The 18,896-nt window shown below is 47.9% G+C and overlaps 2 pseudogenes; one reads left to right on the forward strand and one right to left on the reverse strand.

Moving 5' to 3' along the window:
* The window catches only part of LOC146420381 (uncharacterized), a 33,668-nt pseudogene extending 15,139 nt beyond the window's left edge, over positions 1-18,529 (forward strand).
* LOC146420383 (uncharacterized) lies at positions 6,047-15,696 on the reverse strand (annotated as a pseudogene).
* Positions 18,530-18,896: the final 367 nt, after the last annotated feature.

Consider the following 18,896-nt stretch of genomic DNA (forward strand, 5'->3'; position numbering starts at 1 on the left):
AAATATAGAATGTGTTCTAATACACAGACTCCCAGGATCTTCCTTTCGGTGCCCAGTGTCTGCAGGGCAGAGGGGAAGAGGGGGAAAAAGGGTGCTTGTGCTCAGCAGGTTGCCCGGGTGTGCAGTGTGGAAGGGAAAGTAGCCAGAAGCCCCTTGGCCTTTGGTGGTCCTGCTGAACCCTTAAGCTTCTGACAGAGCGAGTGGGCAGAGGCTGGAGCTGCAGAGATCCCTGCGAGACTGTGCCTGGAGATGGCCACAAGCCTTCTGCCAGCCAGGAAGCACCATCTGTGTCGTGCCTGTGTGCTGCCAGCTGGATTGCCGAGGGCTCCAAGGTGCCTCTTGCTGCAGCTCCTCTGGAGCTCCAGCGGGGCTGTGCCGCTGCCGGGCAGGATGGCCGGGCTGGGGCAGACCCTGAGGGGACAGGGCAGTGGGAGCCTTTGAAGGGATGAGGTGCTGTGGAGACCCTGATGGGACAAGGCAGTGGGAAGGCAGGAGGGGGATGTGTGAGGGGTTGGGGACAGGAGGCCCATGCAGGGCTGGGGTGCTGGGAAGCCCTGAGGAACTGGGGGTCAGAGGCCAGAAGCAGCCCCCGGGCAGCCACTTTGCTCCTGCCACCTGGCTGCTCTGGTGCTTCCTCAAGGCATCTCCCTCAGCAGATGGCTGGAGGGACCCCCAAAATCAGGTATGTATCCCTGGTCCTGGCCTTTCAGAGCTGTGGGCCCAGGAGTTGTGGGGCTGGGCGTGTGCCCTCCCTGTCCTCGAGACTGGGCCCCAGCCCCTCAGCCTTAGGCCGTGCGCTCCACTGCCTGGCTATTGAACCTTTGTCCTGTTGGTGGGGGGAGGCTGAGCTCTGTGGCTTTAGGCAAGAGTGAGCAAGAAGAGCAGCAGCTTTGAGCCCCAGAGGGGCCATGAGCAACGCCCTCTGGGCCAAGGGCATTCCTGGCATTCCTGAGGCATGGATACAAGAGAGTGCAGTGGGCACCTTCAGGGTGCCGTGGCTGGCTTTGCGCTGGGTGACCTCCCTGAAAGCAGGGCTGGGGCTTGTGCAGCTCATTGGAGTCTGTTTGGAGTGCTGTTATGGAGGGAGATTTCAAAGTGCATCTCATGAATTTTACTTTTAATCAAATGAGTATTTTTTTACCTTTCAGTTCAATGAAGCGGTGATAGAAGCATTCCCCAAGTGATCTTGATGCTGAATGTCTCCTTAGGAGGTCTGGGCATGTAGAATGAGTCTCTTGTGGGCTGACCCTGTTTGGACAACCTGCTCCTCATCCCCAAACTCACCATGTCTGACATTGCCCACCCAGGACTGACATCCCAATATATATTTAAAAAATAATGTAATTTATGCTTTATTATTAGTATTCAATTAATATTTCAATGTATTAATTATATATATGTCTTACTGAAAGGAATGAGAAGGGAGTGTCTTTATAAACAAACTGGGCCTGCTGATAGATAAAGCCAGATACTGAGAGAGAGAAGAATGGGAAAGAATTCCATAGGAATTCCTCTGGTTGACTTACCCAAGACTGTGTTAAATCCCTGGATTTAACTAAAAGAACAGAGACACAAGGAAAAGAAGAAGGCAGGGGGAATGTATCTTAGAAGGGGATGTGTATTAGGCAATTAGGGAAGTCTGTACCTCTCGAGTACCTCAGCCAACGGGGAGAGACAGAGGGAAATGCGATTGGGAAATTAGGATAAAAAGAGGCTGCGTCCTCTAGCAATTTGAGAGGCCACGTGGGAAATGCCCATGACCTCTCCCTTTATTAATGAATAAAGTTACAAGACTCCTCTGTCTCCTTTTTGGACATAAACCTTTGGTGTTTGTGGATTAATTTTCCTGACACTTCCAAGACCTGACCACCCTTTCCTGGCCAACCTGGACGTCCTCTGGCACAGCTTGAGGCCCTTTCCTCTTGTCCTGTCACTTCATGTCTGGGAGCAGAGCCTGACCCCCACCTGGCTACAACCTCCTGTCAGGGAGTACAGCAGGGTTTTTCCTTTCTTAGACTCTCTCCTCCTCTTTGCTTTCCAAAAGCAAACAAGAATCACTGAAGGATGACAAAGAAATGCCAAATCAGGATTTGGGACTGGATGATCATCCATTTCTTCTGTCTGCAGGGACAACCAAGTGTCTCCCTCCTCCCTTGCCCAATATCCAACAGCAGAGGGTCCATGGGCCAACATTCCTCTCTTTGGGAACACCAGGAGGGAAATTTGATGGCAACACCAGGAGGGAAATTTGATGGCTTATGCAATCCTGAGAGAAGGCAGGAATTCTCATCTCCTTCTTTACTATACCAAAGGAGACTCAGGCAGTGGGAAAAGGATTTGTTGTTGGTGGAGATGCCCTGCAGGGCTCCAGCCCAGAGCAGAGACTCCAGGGACATCAGGTGTGTCCCACCTGCAGGTTGGCACTTTAAAGCAGTGTAAGGACTTGGGAAATCTGAGTAAAAATAGATTACCTAGAACCACACTTGATCTGTGTTCTACCACTCACTGGACTTTCATGTAGATTCATGGGAAGCTTGTGAAAACAGGAGTAAATGTGATTTTACTACTTCTGTGCTGTAATGCAGTCTTGAAAAGGAGCGATGCTTTTATGCACAGACATGTACACACACGTCTAAAGCACGTGAATCCTCTGATACTTCCACATTTATTCTGAAGCTTTGTATCCAATTGCTGATTTATTCTAGATGTTGCTCATTTTAATTCAATGTTTGCAAAATAAAGCAAATCAGAGGAAACAAAAAAATTTAGCAGTTTAAAATGCAACAACCACTGATAAAACTGCAGAAGAAAGATTTTTATAGTATAGCATTTTTGTTATTGAATGTTTTGTCAGTCGACATATTACTCCTAAGTCTTAACGCCTTTTGAAACACACCTATTTATAATAATTTCTTTTTGTTATGCATTTTGAACCCCATGTACAACAGACTAATGCAATCAGAACAAACTTTCTACCCCAAACAGACTAAAAAAATAGTTTCTTTATCCCAAAGACACCAAACCCCGAGTGTTTGGCGTCCCATCTCACACGATCGGTCCCGGTATCTCCCCAGGGGATTTCTGCTCTGGGGCAGCCGAGTGGCGATGTTCATACACCCGAGCACAGCCATTCGGGCCGGTGTCCGAAGGCATTCGGAACTGCACAGACTTTCTTTAGCAAAACAGTCTGTCTTTATTCTCTCTGTCTTTATTCTCTCTGTCTTTATTCTCTCTCTCTCCCTTTCACAGCCGAGCAGGGCTGGCGGGAGCCGCGCTCCCCTCAGCGCCTCTGAGCAATGGCGGCAGCAATGGCGGCGCCGCTCCCTCAGCGCCGCCCCGGCCCCGGCGGGCGGGGAGCCCTCGGCAGCGCCCTGGGGGCAGCAGGACCGAGCCCCGGCCCCGGGCTGTGTCCCGGTGGCGCCGCAGAGCCCAGGGCACACACGGGCAGGGCACTCGGCGCCATCGCCCCCAGCCCCGCAGCCCCTTTGGAACCTGGCCCGGGGCTCGCCCTGCCTCCTCCAAGGCCCTGCTGGGCTCCAGATGTTGCTCAGGGCTCTGTGGGGATCTTGTGCTCGGCCCGAGCGGGCTTTGTTTGCACCCCGGGGTACTGAGGATCACTTGTGAATTTTCACTGCATGGGCAGTTTTTGAAATGATCAGCCCAGTGCTTCCTTTGTGCTGTGCCTAACGGTGCTGTTCTATTCTGCTTTTAGAGCCTGCCTGGGAAGAGCCTGCTGAAAGATCTGACATCCTTGCCCCAAGTGTGAGAAAGGTCCTCTCACTATTTAAATTTTGAAAGAATTTATTTGCTCATTTATTTAGTACAAACAACGATAGGAGGCTTAGAATGGCTGTCTACCTTTACACCAAGCAAAGCTAACCGCACACTGCTGCTCACACAACCTGCACCCAAACAGCCCCGAGAGCCGTGCAGCCACTCTTCATTCCCCACAAACCCCGTCCTATCACAGCCCTTAAGGCTGCCCCCAAGGTCCGAGGTGATTGGCTGGAGGTTGTGTCAGTCCGTTCCATTGGCTTGTCACTTGCTTCGAGTTGTCTGGGGTCTTGCCATAGGCTCACTCTTCACCCCATGATCTTCTTGCATTTATCCCTTTATGCAAAAATCCCACTCAAACACCTGCTTCGATTACATTTCCAGTATTCTAGAACATTCTAATCCTCCCTATCAATGAAATATACTATGAACCTAAACTGTAACAATCATTAACTTACAACAGATACAATGTCAACTGCCCAAAAATACAACCATGTGCAACAAACTAATTATCCTTCAACAAATGGACAATATCAACAACAACCATTAGAACCACGCTTTGATCATAACCCCTCCCAGCAATTAATTATCACCTGTGACAGCCAACTTCAACAGACTGTTTTTAACAAACAGCATTTCCACACTTGTGGCATCTCTGCACTTCCCCGTGGGACATTCAGGGAACTCCAAGAGGCTCTGGCACAGATTTTCACCCAGGAGGGAAGCTCAGAGCTTGGAAGGACACAGCAAGGAAATCCCCATGTGTACTCATGATGGCATCTCAGGGAGGGAGGCTCAGCTCCTTCCCCTTTCCCATGGACTGCTTTGCCCACAGCCCCACAGGTCACAGGGAAGTTTGGTTTGGACACCCCGTTCCCATGGACATACCTACCTGGGAGAAATCCCAAGGGCAGTGCCCGCCTCAGCTGCTGTAAACCCCAGAGCCTCCCTGAGAGCACCAGATAACAGTGACAGAATCAGAGGAGTGCAGAAACAAGGGAAGGTGTTGTGGTGCTGTGCCTGAGAGGGCAGGGCAGGGACAGCCTGGCACTCAGGACAGTGTTCCCTGTTCCCAGCTGTGCACGGCACCTCCCACACACCAACAGTGCCCTCCTGCCCACAGCATTGCTCTGTTCAGCTCCCTCACCTTCCCTCATCATCTCCCTGTGCTTGCACATTTTCCTCCTGAGAGGAGCCTTGTCCCTGTCAATGCTCACAGAGCCCATCCCACCCTCTGTGCACTTGCCCGGCCCTACAGAAACCTGCCTGTCTGCAGGGCCCTGCCTGGGGGAGGCTCTGTGTGCAGGTGGGCAAGGGCAGCTCGCAAGAGCCCTGCTGGGCCCTGCAAAGGTGCTGCTGCTGCTGTCCATGGGCTGAGCAGTGGCTGAAGGCCCGTCAGGAGGCTCCCAGCAGACACACTGAGCACCCAAAGGTACACATCAGGACTTGCAGTAAATGCTCAAACATTACTCCTTTTCTACTTCTCTCATTCCCCAACCTCCCCATCCTACTCTGAGTAGGAAATTGAAGCAGTCTCAGGAAAGCTCCTTATCTTCACAGTAATCCCTGGCTCACCTTCTTTGGGAATTGTCCTCCAGAGCTGTCCCCAGGCTGACCTGGAGCTGGCAGCAGCCGTGACCCACAGAGCACCTCTCAGCAGCAGCACCTGCCCTGCTCAGGGTCACTCCTTCCTGCCACAGCTTCTGGAAGAACTTTCTCCAGCAGAAATTCCAGGCCTTTGAGGCTCAGGGTGTTTCTCCTGCAGCGCCTTCTAAGTCTTCTCTTCCTATGCTGGGTCTCTTGCACCACAGAACTCTGCCAGCTGCAGCTTTACAAACGTCAGGTCAGGTCTGGATGTTCCTGAAAAATTTGCTCAAGGAACTTGGTGGCTGCATCCAATCCATTCTTCTTGTCTTCCCCCTTTGCATGGAGCCAGTGGATGTGCTGGCCCCTGGCCAGGGCCTGGCAGAGAAGGTGGAACCTGGGTCCTGCTGCAGGAGCTGGGGGAGCTTCAGGACTCGCTCTGGCCGCTGGGGCAGCCACAACACAAGCCGTTCCCAGCCAGGAGCCGAGGGCTCCATGTGGCTCTGCAGGACCTTGTCCCTGGGGCTCGTCTGTGTGATGAATTACATGAAGTATAGTTCATGAATCGTTGAAGAGAGCAGGGGGCTTTTTAACTTGGGATGGTTCTCCCTGAGGAAGTTCTTTTTTGGTTTGTTGGGATAGTTCTCTTTGCATGAAGCTAAGAGCACATTTAGCCTTTTCATAACTGTTATGCCTGCAAGCATATATCAAGCAACAAGTTTGTACAGCCCCCTACAGGGAAGGCGAAGAGCTTTCGGCCCTGGCAATAAGGAGTCACCTAGCAACAGCACAACGCAGACTGCGCAGACCCGGACATCTCAACGGCCAATCACAAACAACCAAGAAATATAAACTGTATAAAAGCAGCTGTATGTATCCTTGGGGGTGCGGTGCCGTGGGTGCAGCAGGAGACTCACCCGGCTGCCCAGCGCTGTTTGGCTGATACCTGCTTGCTTTTTAATTAATAAATTTTTTAAATTAGATCCACGTCTCTGATTGGCTTTTTGAGACCTAATTTATAAGAGTCTGGATCAGCACGGGCAGCTGGGCTGCACTTGGCTTCGTTTGTGTCCCTGCTTCCCCTGGGACAGCACTGAAGGGACAGCAATGGAACCGGGGCAGTTTGGGGTGAGGTTCAGTGTCTGTGCCTGGCATAAATCCCAAATCCTTCCTGAAGGATCAGAGAGTGCTGGCAGAGCGGAGAGTGCAGCAGAGCACAGGATGCTCTGCTGAGCACGGGATGGACCCAGGGCTGATGGCAGACAAAGCCAGGATGGGAGTCCCAAAGAACAGGAGGAAGAACAGCAGGAGGACAAACTGGCAGGAGAGGAGGAGGAGGAGGGACAGAGTAGGATGAAGAGTGGGTGGCAAGGAGGGATGGAAAAGGGGGAGCGGGAGGAAGAGGAGAGATAAAGGGGGAGAAGCGGATGGAAGAGGAGGGATAGAGGAGGAGCAGCATGAGAAGCAGAAGGAATCCCCATGTGCATCCATCGCTCTTTGTGTCTGCAACCCTCAGCCCTGGGACCATCGCCCCTGCCGGGGCATCCCGCGGGTGAGCGGGCAAAGGGAGGTGCGCCAAATATTTTGGGCTGCGCGTGGGGTTAGTTTTGGGAGGTTGGGTGGATTTTTGGACCTTGTAGGACTCCAGCACTGAGCCCCAAATATCTCTGGTTGATCCAGGTGTCTTGCATAGGAGACAGAAGCTTTATGGGTTTCTGCAGTTTGCCAGGCTTTAGAGTAGCTAACTCCCCAAGACTCAGTGCTGTTCGCAAGGATCTTTGATATTTGGCCGATTAGTCTAAAAATACCATTTATTAGATACAGAAAATAACAAACATACAAACATAGAACAGATTGACACACATAGACACACAACGAATGCATAATTGCAGCACTATAATAGCTAAAATGCAATTATGGGGTAAATGCTTGCTTGAACTATAAAAGTAGCTCAAAAATGCAAGTTAAGAAATGCTTGCTTGAACTATAATGCAAGTTAAGAGAGGTACCTGTAAGTTAGCCAGAATAATACAATTTAGGAAACCAATGATTTTACCAAATCCAATTTTGGAGCTGGGATGTGTCGGAGAGGTCGCCGGGACATAACACACACTCTCACAGAGATAATGGTGTTATTCCATTTATTTCTTCTAAGACAGGCATTATTATAGAAAACAGGTACAGATTCACGCGACAAACTGGCACTTATGATTAGCTGTTTGGTCTATGCGCACATCTATCTTAGCTTTTTGATTTGCTGCGGTCTTAAGGCACGTTTCACTTGAATCAGCTAAAGTTTTGCCAGCATAAGCTGAATTACTGACTGTGTGATTCTTTCTCTATTTTGCTTATTTCCTCTACATGGGATACAATTCTAGTTCTCTTTTCCTCTCTATCTCTTGGGAAGAACATCTCAAAGTTATGTACGATAGCATCTTAGAGTTAGGAACAATAGCATCTTCAGAGTTTAGAACAATAGCTGGTTTGTGCATGCTGCATCTTCTTCTGCACACACACCTCGCCAATATGGCCTCGTTCTGCTAACCATTTTCCAACAATTCCCCCCTTTTTTTTTTTGCACAAGCCAGGTTTGATTGATTGTTCTCATTAACATCTGCTGCAAACATTGCACTATGCGTGGTAAAATTGTCAAAAATAGCAAAATTACAATTAAAATGAGTACAGCTGCTTGAAATAAATCTTTGAACCATCTAGTAATTCCCCAACCTTTCAGCCACCCAGCAAGTCCTAGGTCATCGGCCACTTGCAGTTGCTTTGAAAGGTGTTGCCGTTTGGCAAGTTGCCGGTGAATGGACTTCGAGTGATCAGAAAGATTTATGCAGCACATTCTATCAAATTCTTCACAGCCATGGCCTTGGGCTAATAAGAGAAAATCTATCGCAGCTCTATTTTGAAGGGTAGCATGTCTAACTGAGTCAACGTCAAGCAACAATTCTGAAATGGCTTGAGAAGTAGCATTAGTTTGTTTAGCTAACTAGCATCCTAATTTGTTTAGCTGAGCTAAGGCTTTAGCAGAAGCCACTCCTGGCGCTAAAATGGAAGCAGTTATGATGGCTCTAGGGGACCAGAATTTGACATTTGATTTACAGTCAGGGGAAAAAGCATGAGCCATTCGTTTTGTGCGACAATGTTGTTGGGTCTTATTTAGTATCATTGAAGTGTTGGCGGTCAGCAATGTCAATCTCCCTAGGGAACAAGGTCCACCTCGTAATTTGGAAGGAATGCCAGGCCATGCGCGGTCTCTGCAAATTAGGAACATTCTTGTTGGGAACGATATAGGATAGTTTGTGGACACAGATAATTTAGTAGAAGCATATTGGCACCACAAACTGGCGTTTCTGTATATTGTCAGGCTAGAGTTTATACTTCTCACTGTATCTTTTAGCTTGGCTTGCTTGCTTTTCCAGTTAAAGGTCACACAAGCATCTATTCGTACAGCTCTTAATAACTCTAATTTTTGAGACTCGTTTGGGGCTATAGGAAGAAAAGGAATCCATTTGTCCCAATTGCCTACTGTGCTACTAAGATTCTTTTGATTGCAAGTAGGAACATGAGAAGGACATGCCAATTGTCTAAAGGCACACCAATTAAACAGGTAGAAAAGGGATTGTATGGTGACGAAAGAGAGAGACAAATTGCGTTTTGCCCTGTCAAGTTGGCTAGAGTGACCCACAAATTTGGTTTGGGCTGCACTGGAATCTATGCTACAACAACAGAAATTAGGCAAGCTAAGGTTAGTGAATTCACATAATGACCTTAACAAGAACATCTAGAATCGTCAATACAGTAACAATAACTGTTCTAAAAAGTGAAATTACATTTTCCTATACATAAAATTTTAGCGTAAATATTGCATTGTCTAATTGCTTGAGGGGTTATACTCCCCCCTTTTTGTTTTTGGCAAGATGTGTTTCTTTCTATAAGAAGATGAAAATGACACAAAGGTGTAACAATACATGGAATGAAACAATAAGCTTAATTAAGAAAACACATCATCAATTGTTTAACTACTCTGCTATCACCCAGGGACTGCAATTGCTGGGGAACTTCATTCCACAGGCAGGGCTTGGAGAACCTTTCCCGGGCAAGGATTTCAAGTTTACCTGGAAGAGGGTCTAGCTTTTACAAGTCTAAATTAGCGAGTCAAGGTGACTCGATTACATTTTTGGTGCAGAAACACCTGGGTTTGGTGGCATACTTCTCAACCAGTTAGGACTAAGGCTTGGCCAGAGCCTAGGCCTTAACTGGGAGGGTTTCCCATGAACATTCTTCAAACAGGCTTCTATTAATAACAATTAGGAAAAATTTTTAAAATTATACAGTATTTGTAGACAACAACAGAAGATAATGTGAAACATTTCAAAGTAGATGGCATTATTATTTAACTTCAACTAAATAATCAATGGTACTATAAACAAATTATAAATAACTGAAATTTTGCACGTGCAACATCATTTGAAATTTTCACTCTTTTTTTTGTGCTGCTTATGGAAGATAAAACTGCAAAGATTGTTATGAATAGTCGGATAAACTAACAAATGTAGAATAATTGGATCTACAGAATTTTTGACGACAGCAAGGATTTTACAGATTGTGTGTTCACATGGTTAAATTTTTATCAGGAAGGTTTCTGTCTTAAGTCTTCAATTTATCTTCACAGTAGAAAACCTGTGTTCTTTAAATGAGCATAACATAACTGATGCCTTAAATGCTGATAAAAATTTGAGACACAGTTACGCAGTATAGGTAAAAGGTATTACCTTGGTTTAATAGGATTCCAGGTGTACCACGATGACTCGAGCCCTGACGATATCCCCCGTATACAATTTATGGACCCCCTAGATAAGCATACTTATTTAAAAGTCTCCAATGAGAAGTCTAACAAATGAAGTAATTGCCCCCTTATTGAAATTACCTCCCCCCAAAAAGGTTACACTTAGTTTACAAAACATGTCTCAGTGATGGGGGCCCTGTTCAAGGTTGGTGCTTCATGCTTTTGAGATTGTGGGGATGTTTCGTCTTCCCCAAAGAATTCTGAGCAGGGCAAGGGTACAAGGGTTATAGGGTTGAGATACAGGGAGTACAAAGTACAGGAATGGGGAAGGGTAAAAGGATATATAAAAAGAGTGTAAAAGTATAATGGAAAGAGGACAAAAAACCCATCAGGCATTATAACAAAAACAAATTTGTCAAAACTTAAAGTTAACATTACTGAAAGTGAACAGAATTCAATCTTAATAGAACTTAACAGAAGATAAAATTATTGGAACTTAAAAATTAATAAATAGTAAATTGGGCAACACTTAATAGACTTGACTATAATTGAACTCAAACGTAATGGAATTTAAAATTAACACTGCTTAAACTTGACTGAAACATAACATAACGTATGTTTAATAAAACTTAAACTTATTTAACTTAACAAAACTTACCTTTAATGGCACTTGAGAGGTAGTTTAAAATATTCACTATAACACAGCACAAAACGTCTTTAGGCAGAACAGAATTTTTCTGTGCTTTAGGTTATTTTTTGCTATTTATAGTAAATGTTTGTTTTTAAGTAATTGTGAGTCCACAGACATAAACACAGGACACAGGGGAGAAGATAGTAAAACTTCTTTTTGTTGGTTTCAGGTGTAGGTATTTATGTTTCAAAACTTTTGGAGCTTTGCTTTCAATACAGAATAAAACTTCTGTTCCTCTGGAAGTATTGGGTAGAACGTTATCTAAAGACTTAACTTACAAATTTAAAATGCTTAAAAAGTTAAAACAGCACTCTTAGTATGTTTGCTGCAGTACTGTCACACTCATATGCACACAGACATTGTTTTTAGTTATACTTGTGAATAATAAAAAAAGCAACAAACCAAACATTTCCTTAAATTTAGTGAGGTAGTTACTTTGAACGCCTCTGCATCTTTTGAGCTTTAAATTTATGAAGGCTAGATTCAAGCTTGAGAGTATTGAAGTTTTACATAAAGTAGAGTTTAACTCATTTTGACTCTATCATTACAAGAAAACTACTGAAGATTTATCATCTAGCAATTAAACATAAATGAACAATATACAAAGAAGTAACTGAGCTATAGACAAGATAGCAGCAACAGAGAATTTCAGAGGGTTAAATTTCTGTAGGATTAACTGGAAGGGTCAGAAAAGTGTGGTAAACACATGGTAATTCATTTGATGTTTTACATCAGGCTGTAAAGTTAATTGCTACAGCTCTATATTTTGTTCAGTTAATATTCACTTTACTGAATGTATTAGGGCTATTTGAATCTATGTTGAGTAAGGATACAACATAGAGCTTGTCTGTAAACCAAAATAAAGGCTGCCTGCAATTATATTTGTACTATTTGCTTTATACTGAGTAGTTTTAGGCATGCCAAGGTCAGAGCTGTAGCTTCAGATATCTTCTAAACACTTAGCTGGGCATATGCCAAAGCAGCTTTGCGAGCTATTTCACAGGCAGAAGAAAAGTTTTTAAATTTTGTAAAGGTTTTAAAAAGAGAGAAACTGAGGTTTGTCTACAATAAGGCTACAAATAAGGCATTTTGTTGTGATTTATATACTAATTTTGTAGAGTTGAGATAAAATGCATTGGGAAAAGTTAAACTGACTTGAACAGTTTATATCTGGCTAAGACTCTATGAACATTAGAGGTATACTTAAAATAAACACTTTTAAAACTGCTTTTGCAGGGAATTTAGCTCTTGTTCACGGTTTTATCAATTAAGGTGTTATCACTCATTAGGACAATTATTTTGCTACAAGGCTTTCTTATTCTGAAAAGCTGAAAACAAGTTTAAAAGACAACTCAGTTATACTAATTAAAAAAAGCACTTTGAAAATACATTCACAAATTGACTTGTGAAGTTTTGACAGGGTTTTCCGGGGCGCAGCTAGTGCTCGCCTGCTCTCCCGTCACCAGACGGTGGGGAGGGCTGGGCGGGGGAAAGCGAAGAGGAAAAAGCGGCAGAGCTAGCCCCACTCTTCTCTTTGGCCCCACGCCAAGCTGAGCAGCCCAAAGTGTCTGGGGGGGAAGGCACTTAACACACCCAAGCAGGATTTGCTCCGGACTCATTGCTGTCTCGTCTCCTGGCAGCTTCTGGGGGGCAGGGGGCTGGAAAACGCACTGCTGTAGTTGGGCTGCATTTATGGCTGTTCTTACATGCTGCGATATTTGTTGTGACTCTGAGGGGCTAGTCGTTGGTTGTACTGGGCAATTGTGTTGTTTCTTTGCTGTTTCAAGTGTTTCATCACTTGTTGCAATTGAGTTCTCAGTTCTTCTATAGGATTCTTGAGTTTTTTCTGGCTTTTGGTGGCTGTCTTTTGCAGAGTAATATTGTTTGCCAGCTCTGTTTCTTTTTCATCAGAGCTGCTTTTTTTCCTCACTGGGCAAGGGCTGTGTTTCTGGGATTGCTGCCCATGTGGGTGATTAAGGTGACGAAAGGAGGCATGGACATTGGGTGCCTTCTGTGACTTCCGTGTTTTGTATGATTTGACTGGAGCTCACGATTGGAGAAATTTCTGCACTTATCTCTGGATTCTGTCCTGTAGCAGACTCCCTTTTGAGCGGACCTCTCAGGTTAGATTTTTCATACTTTCTGTGTAATTCAGAGACAGTCAAGCTGGACTCTGCTTTTTGCTTTTTCATCACTTGAAACTTTTCAAATAAAAAAGCTTTTGTTTCTTCTCTGGACTCTTTCAGCGGCAGAGGAGCAAAGGGGGTGTTATCTGTTGGAGTGCGGCCAGCGGGAACGGAGAAAGCTTGCACTGCCACGGTAGCTACACGGGTCTCTGTCTTCATAGCTTTTAAAGTGTTGATTAGAGAGTGCCAAGTCGCTCTCCTAGCTGTTAGATCTTTTCTCCTCTTGTTCTGTATCGTTTGGTTGCATAAAAAATCTCCCACCTCTTGGCATTCTGGCACAGCGAAAAGTAGAGGGGGTGAGCCAAAATAGTTTTTCTTCCTAATGTAGGAAATAAGTTTATCTAAATTTTTCTCTTTCACTCCTTTACCTCTATTATCAAGGATATTAAGGAGTGAATTCTGTGCTGCGGCAAGTTCTAAATCCATTGCCTGCGACCCCCGCGCAGAGGAAGAGGTAGCGACCCTCCTCACCTGGCTTGGACTTTAATTCAGTCTTCAGCCGTTTTGTGGCTCGGACTTCAATTCAGTCTTCAGCCGTTTCTTCACGTCTGCGACCTCCTCCCAGCTTCCACTGCTTGACTGATTCGATCTTCTCGCAGCTTCAGCTCTTGAACTCGAAGTACCGGTCTGTCCCTGTTCTTGGACGCCAAAATGTCAGAGAAGTTGCCGGGACATAACACACACTCTCACAGAGATAATGGTGTTATTCCATTTATTTCTTCTAAGACAGGCATTATTATAGAAAACAGGTACAGATTCACATGACAAACTGGCACTTATAATTGGCTGTTTGGTCTATGTGCACATCTATCTTAGCTTTTTAATTTGCTGTTGTCTTTAGGCGTGTTTCACTTGAATCAGCTGAAGTTTTGCCAGCATAAGCTGAATTACTGTGTGATTCTTTCTCTATTTTGCTTATTTCGTCTATATTAGATACAATTCTAGTTCTCTTTTCCTTTCTATCTCTTGAGAAGAATATCTCAAAGTTATGTACGATAGCATCTTAGAGTTAGAAACAATAGCATCTTCAGAGCTTAAAACAATAGCTAGTTTGTGCATGCTACATCTTCTTCTGCATGCACACCTCGCCAATATGGCCTCGTTCTGCTAACCATTTTCCAATAGGGATGCATTAGACTTCCTCACCCAATGCTGCGAGAAGTAACCACAGAGCTTGTGTCCAAGCTCAGGGGAGAAGACTTTACTTCACGCTCCAATGTCCATGTAGAAAGCTTCTACCTTTCTGAGATTTCGTGGTGTTTTTATAGGGAAAAGAGTGTGGATTTATGGTCACTTAAAAATTTTTCACATTCTCTCAGTGTCTCACCTTGACTTCTAGGCGCTAGTACTAGATAGCCCAGATTAAGCTATCAACTTAATCTGAGCCATCCATCTCCGGCTGCCGATCAGGGAAGAACAAGAGGGGGAGGGGGGTTGTCCTGCCACACCAGGGAGGGTTTTTTGTTTTGGGTTTTTTTTTTTTGTGGGGGAAGGGGAGGGGGAGGATGTTTGGATCTTGCAGGACTCCAAATGTGAGTCGCAAATGCCCCTAGGGGGAACATTGGGGAGTTTCCGGCACGCTGGTTTTGGGGAGATCCTGGTGGCAGCTGCCAAGAGAAATGAAATGGGATGGGAAGGGAAGGGAAGGGAAGGGTGGGATGTGGATTGGGGTGTGGGATGAAGTCTGGGGGAGGGGGATGGGTATGATGGGGCCGGGATGAGGCAGCTGAAGGTTGGGGGTGATGAAGCTGTCCCAGCAACTGGGGGCCGAGTGCGGGGGGAGCCCTGCGGGCATTGCCCGGCCCTACCCGGCACGGCTGATGCCGCCCGCCCGCACTGCGCACTGCTCCAGACTGGTGCTGCCAGTGCCGCGTGGGGCGGGGCTGCTTTGGGGACCCCCCAGGGCAGAGCGCTTTGGGCTGCTTGGGGGCTCTGGGCACCTGCAAAACCAGCACGGGGCATAGGAAGAGCATGTGGGGGCAGCTGGGGCCCTACTGGTGGCGCTGGTGGCGCTGGGAGTCCCCCCGGCCGCGGGGTGAGCGGGGGGCGCGGTGAGAAGCGGGGCTGGGAGCCCAAATGGAGCAAAATGGGGATTGGGACCCCCGGACTGGGCAGGAGGGCCTGGAACCCGCAAAACCAAGCACATGGAAGGGGGGTTGGGGATCGAGGGGACAATGGAGAAGGGGCAGAAGAGCAAGGGAAAAGAGGGGGCTGGGACCCCCAAAGAGAGCGGGAGGGGGATGGGACACCCAAATGGAGTCGGGAGGGGTCTGTGGATTGGGAGAAAGATGGGAACGGGTAGGAGAGGGGAGGGAAGGGTGGGGTTGGGATGGAAGCAGGGCAGTTCCATGGGGGTCCAACCCTGTCCCCCAGCACTCGATCCCCGGAGCAATTCCCTGGGGCTCTGGGGGAGGTGGATCTGCACTGGGGGTCCCTAAGCCCCCTGTCCATCCCTGGAGCTGATTGGGGGGCTCCCCCCACCCAGCAGCTTGTGCTGCAGCAGCCATGGGGCAGAGGAGAGTGGGGAAGGGGGTTTTGGAGTGGGAGCAGAGGAGGAGTGGGAGGAAGAGGAGGGAGAGAGGAGGAGGAGCAAGAAAAGGAGGATCAGGAGAACCATGAGTTTTCCCCACCCACTGTGTCTGCAGCACCCCTGGCTCTGGGATCATTGCCCCCCCTGCATTCCGCAGGTGACCAGGGAAGGGGCGCTCACCCCACAGCTATCGGGGGGGTCTTCAGGAGGGATCTGTTTTTTTGGAGGTGTGTTTGGAACTCACAGATTTAGAAACTGAGCCCCAGATATCTTTGCATGTCCCTGGCAGGGATTTTTTGGGCCAAAGGGGATGTTTGGATCTTGTAGGACTCCAAAGCTGAGTTGTAAATGCACCTTTTGTGGGGAATATTGGGGGTGGTTCATTATTGTGATAACGGCTGCAAGTTCCCCATACCCCTTTCTTAACGACTGTACTTGTCACCTATTGTCCTGCCTTCCCTACTCCACATAGTCCTAGCCACACCCCCAGTTTTCCCTATTGGTTCCTGTACTCTAACCCCACGTGGCCCTGGCCACTCCCTCGGGTTTCTCCTATTGGTTCCTGTACCCTAACTCCGCCCCTGTACCTCCCCTGTACCCAGAGGTCACTGGGCCTGTGTGCTGTCCCTGCCCCTCTCTGTTTCCCTATAAAACCCCTTACCCTCCGCCATCTTGCTGTCTATGCTCCACGTGTGTCTATACAGCACATGTCTATGCTCCACATGTTCTGAGCATGTGAGGCCTTCGCCCTCGAGGCATCTCTGCCTCGGGGAGGTCATTGGCCTCTGCTGCACCATGTGAATAAACATCTTCCATGGACACAACGCATAGACCCTCCTCGCCTCCTTTATCATCGCCGGTTGTGGAAGCAGACGAACCAGAGTTAGCCTTATGGCTCCCCGGCCGGTGAGAGCGCAGTGTCCAGCCCTGGGACAGAGGGTTTGGAGCACTGAGGCGCTGAACTGGGCTGGGTAGAGAAGCTCTAGGGTAAAGTCTGCTGCAACATCCTCTAAACCGCAACAGTCCATGTGGGAATTTCCTGGTATTGCCAGGACAGGCCATTGGTTTTGGGGATCTCTGAGAGAGCCAGGGGGGTTGAACGCAGGACTCCCAGAGTGGAGAGAGCAGAGAGGGGCAATACCAAGCTGGGAGACCCCTGGCAGCCTGGAGGGGTGGGGGAGGCTGGAGATGAGGCAGGGGTGGGACACTGTGGCACTGAAATGGGTGATGGGGAAAGGGGGAAGCCCCGAGTGCCTGGAGTGGGGGGAGCCTGAAGAGGGAGATCCTGGAAGCTCTGGGAGCCAAAGCACAATCAGGGAAGAAGGGATCCCTGGGAGCACTGAAACCCCACAGCATCCCTAAGCTGGACCCAGGAGAAGGGGCATCCCCAGGACTCACTGGAGCCCCAGCAGCTTTGAGAAGGCGGAACCCCAGAACCCCAAAGACAGGAGACTGGAAAGGGGGAACTCCTGAGAGGCTTTTTCTGGACTCACTTTTGATTTTAGGAGCATTTTCTAGACACAAAACACCCGTTGACTTCTAGAGATGGACTTGGGCAGGAGGAACCCACAACCAAAGGCACTCATACCTATTTTCCTCCAAACCAGGATTTCCCGTTCTCAAAACTTGGTGAGATGGAGAAGGAGGCTGTGAGGAAGAGGAAGATGCCCCAGGACCCCCAGGCAGGTGAGGAGAAAGTCACTACCTCTTTCCTCCTCTCTTCTCCTCCATCGCCCAGCCCAGCATCACCCCTGGCTGCAGGACAACCCTGCTGCTGACGCTGTCCTGGTGGGGATGGATTGGGGGGATCTCCTTCTACTTCCCTCTGGCATGGAGGCAAATCCCAAATCCTCTCCTTGTCCTTCCTCATTCAGGCAGTGAGCTAAGGGTGGAGACCAGGGAGAAGAAATCCTTGCAGCAGAACCTCATGGAAGATGCCATTTTGAGCAGCTCCATGAGACAGGAATTCAACAGGGAGGAAAAGCCCCAGAGATGCTGCATAAGGAGGGACTGCAAACCCAGCACAGGGCACTCTGAGGAGGGAAGACACACTCTGTGCCAGGAAGGCAACCAGAGCTTCAGAGTTCGGACCTGGTTGTCCATGAACAGCTTAATGGGGAGAAGCCCCACAAATGCTTGGAATGTGGGAAGAGCTTCAGCTGGAGCTGCCGCCTGATCCGCCAGAAGAGGAGCCACACTGGGGAGAGGCCCTATGAGTGTCACGAGTGTGGGAAGAAGTTTCCAACCAGCTCCCATCTCCTCAAGCATCAGCGGATTCACACAGAGGAGAGGCCCTTCCGCTGCCCTGAGTGCAGGAAGGGCTTTAACCGCATCTCCACCCTCATCACCCACCGGCGCATTCACACTGGGGAGACACCCGATGAGTATCCTGACTGTGGGAAGAGCTTCAGCGAAAGCTCCAGCCTGATCTGCCACCAGAGGATCCACACTGGGGAGAGACCCTACGAGTGTCCCACATGTGGGAAGAGCTTCAACCACAGATCTCACTTGACACAACACCAGAAAATCCACACAGGGGAGAGACCCTATGAGTGTTTCAAGTGTGGGAAGAGGTTTCCAACCAGCTCAGATCTCCTCAAGCATCAGCATATTCACACAGATGAGAGGCCGTTCTGCTGCCCTGAGTGCAGGAGGGGCTTCAAGCACAATTCCCACCTCATCACACACCGGTGCCTCCACACTGGGCAGAGGCTTTACAAGTGTCCCGAGTGTGGGAAGAGGTTCAGCGAAAGCTCCACCCTGATCCGCCACCAGAGGACCCACACTAGGGAAAGACCCTATGAGTGTCCTGAGTGTGGGAAGAGCTTCACTCAGAGCTCTCACTTGACCCAACACCAACGGAACCACCAATAAGGGAAGCCCTACGAGTGCCCTGAGTGCAGGAAGAGCTTCATGTGCTGCTCCAACTTTATCACCCATTGGAGGACCCACTTTGGGAAGAGCCCTGGTGAGCCATGCTCCTGGTAACCCACTTTGGAAAGACACCTGGCTGGTGGCTTCCACGTCCTCCTGATTCCCTGTAGCCACCTGGACAAATGCAGTGGCATTTGTCTAATCCTTTGGGACTTAGATTGACATTGGACACTCATTAGGAAAGCTGATTTATTAACTTTACACCCTAAAAAATGTCACCTGCTCTGTCCAGTTGTTTTTTCAGGTTACATCAAGAAATTATGGCAGTTCTTGGAGGTGTTTTCTGATCTAAGTAAGTGCCTTCTTCATCCTCTGGAAACAACCAAAATTGAGGTAAAAATAAAAAAAATTACACAGATCTAAAACGGCACCACTTTCCCAGGATTTGAGGGTGAATTTGGG

Source organism: Lichenostomus cassidix, unplaced genomic scaffold (genome assembly GCF_008360975.1).
Source record: "Lichenostomus cassidix isolate B80296 unplaced genomic scaffold, HeHo_3.0 HiC_scaffold_533, whole genome shotgun sequence".
NCBI classification, from domain to species: domain Eukaryota; kingdom Metazoa; phylum Chordata; class Aves; order Passeriformes; family Meliphagidae; genus Lichenostomus; species Lichenostomus cassidix.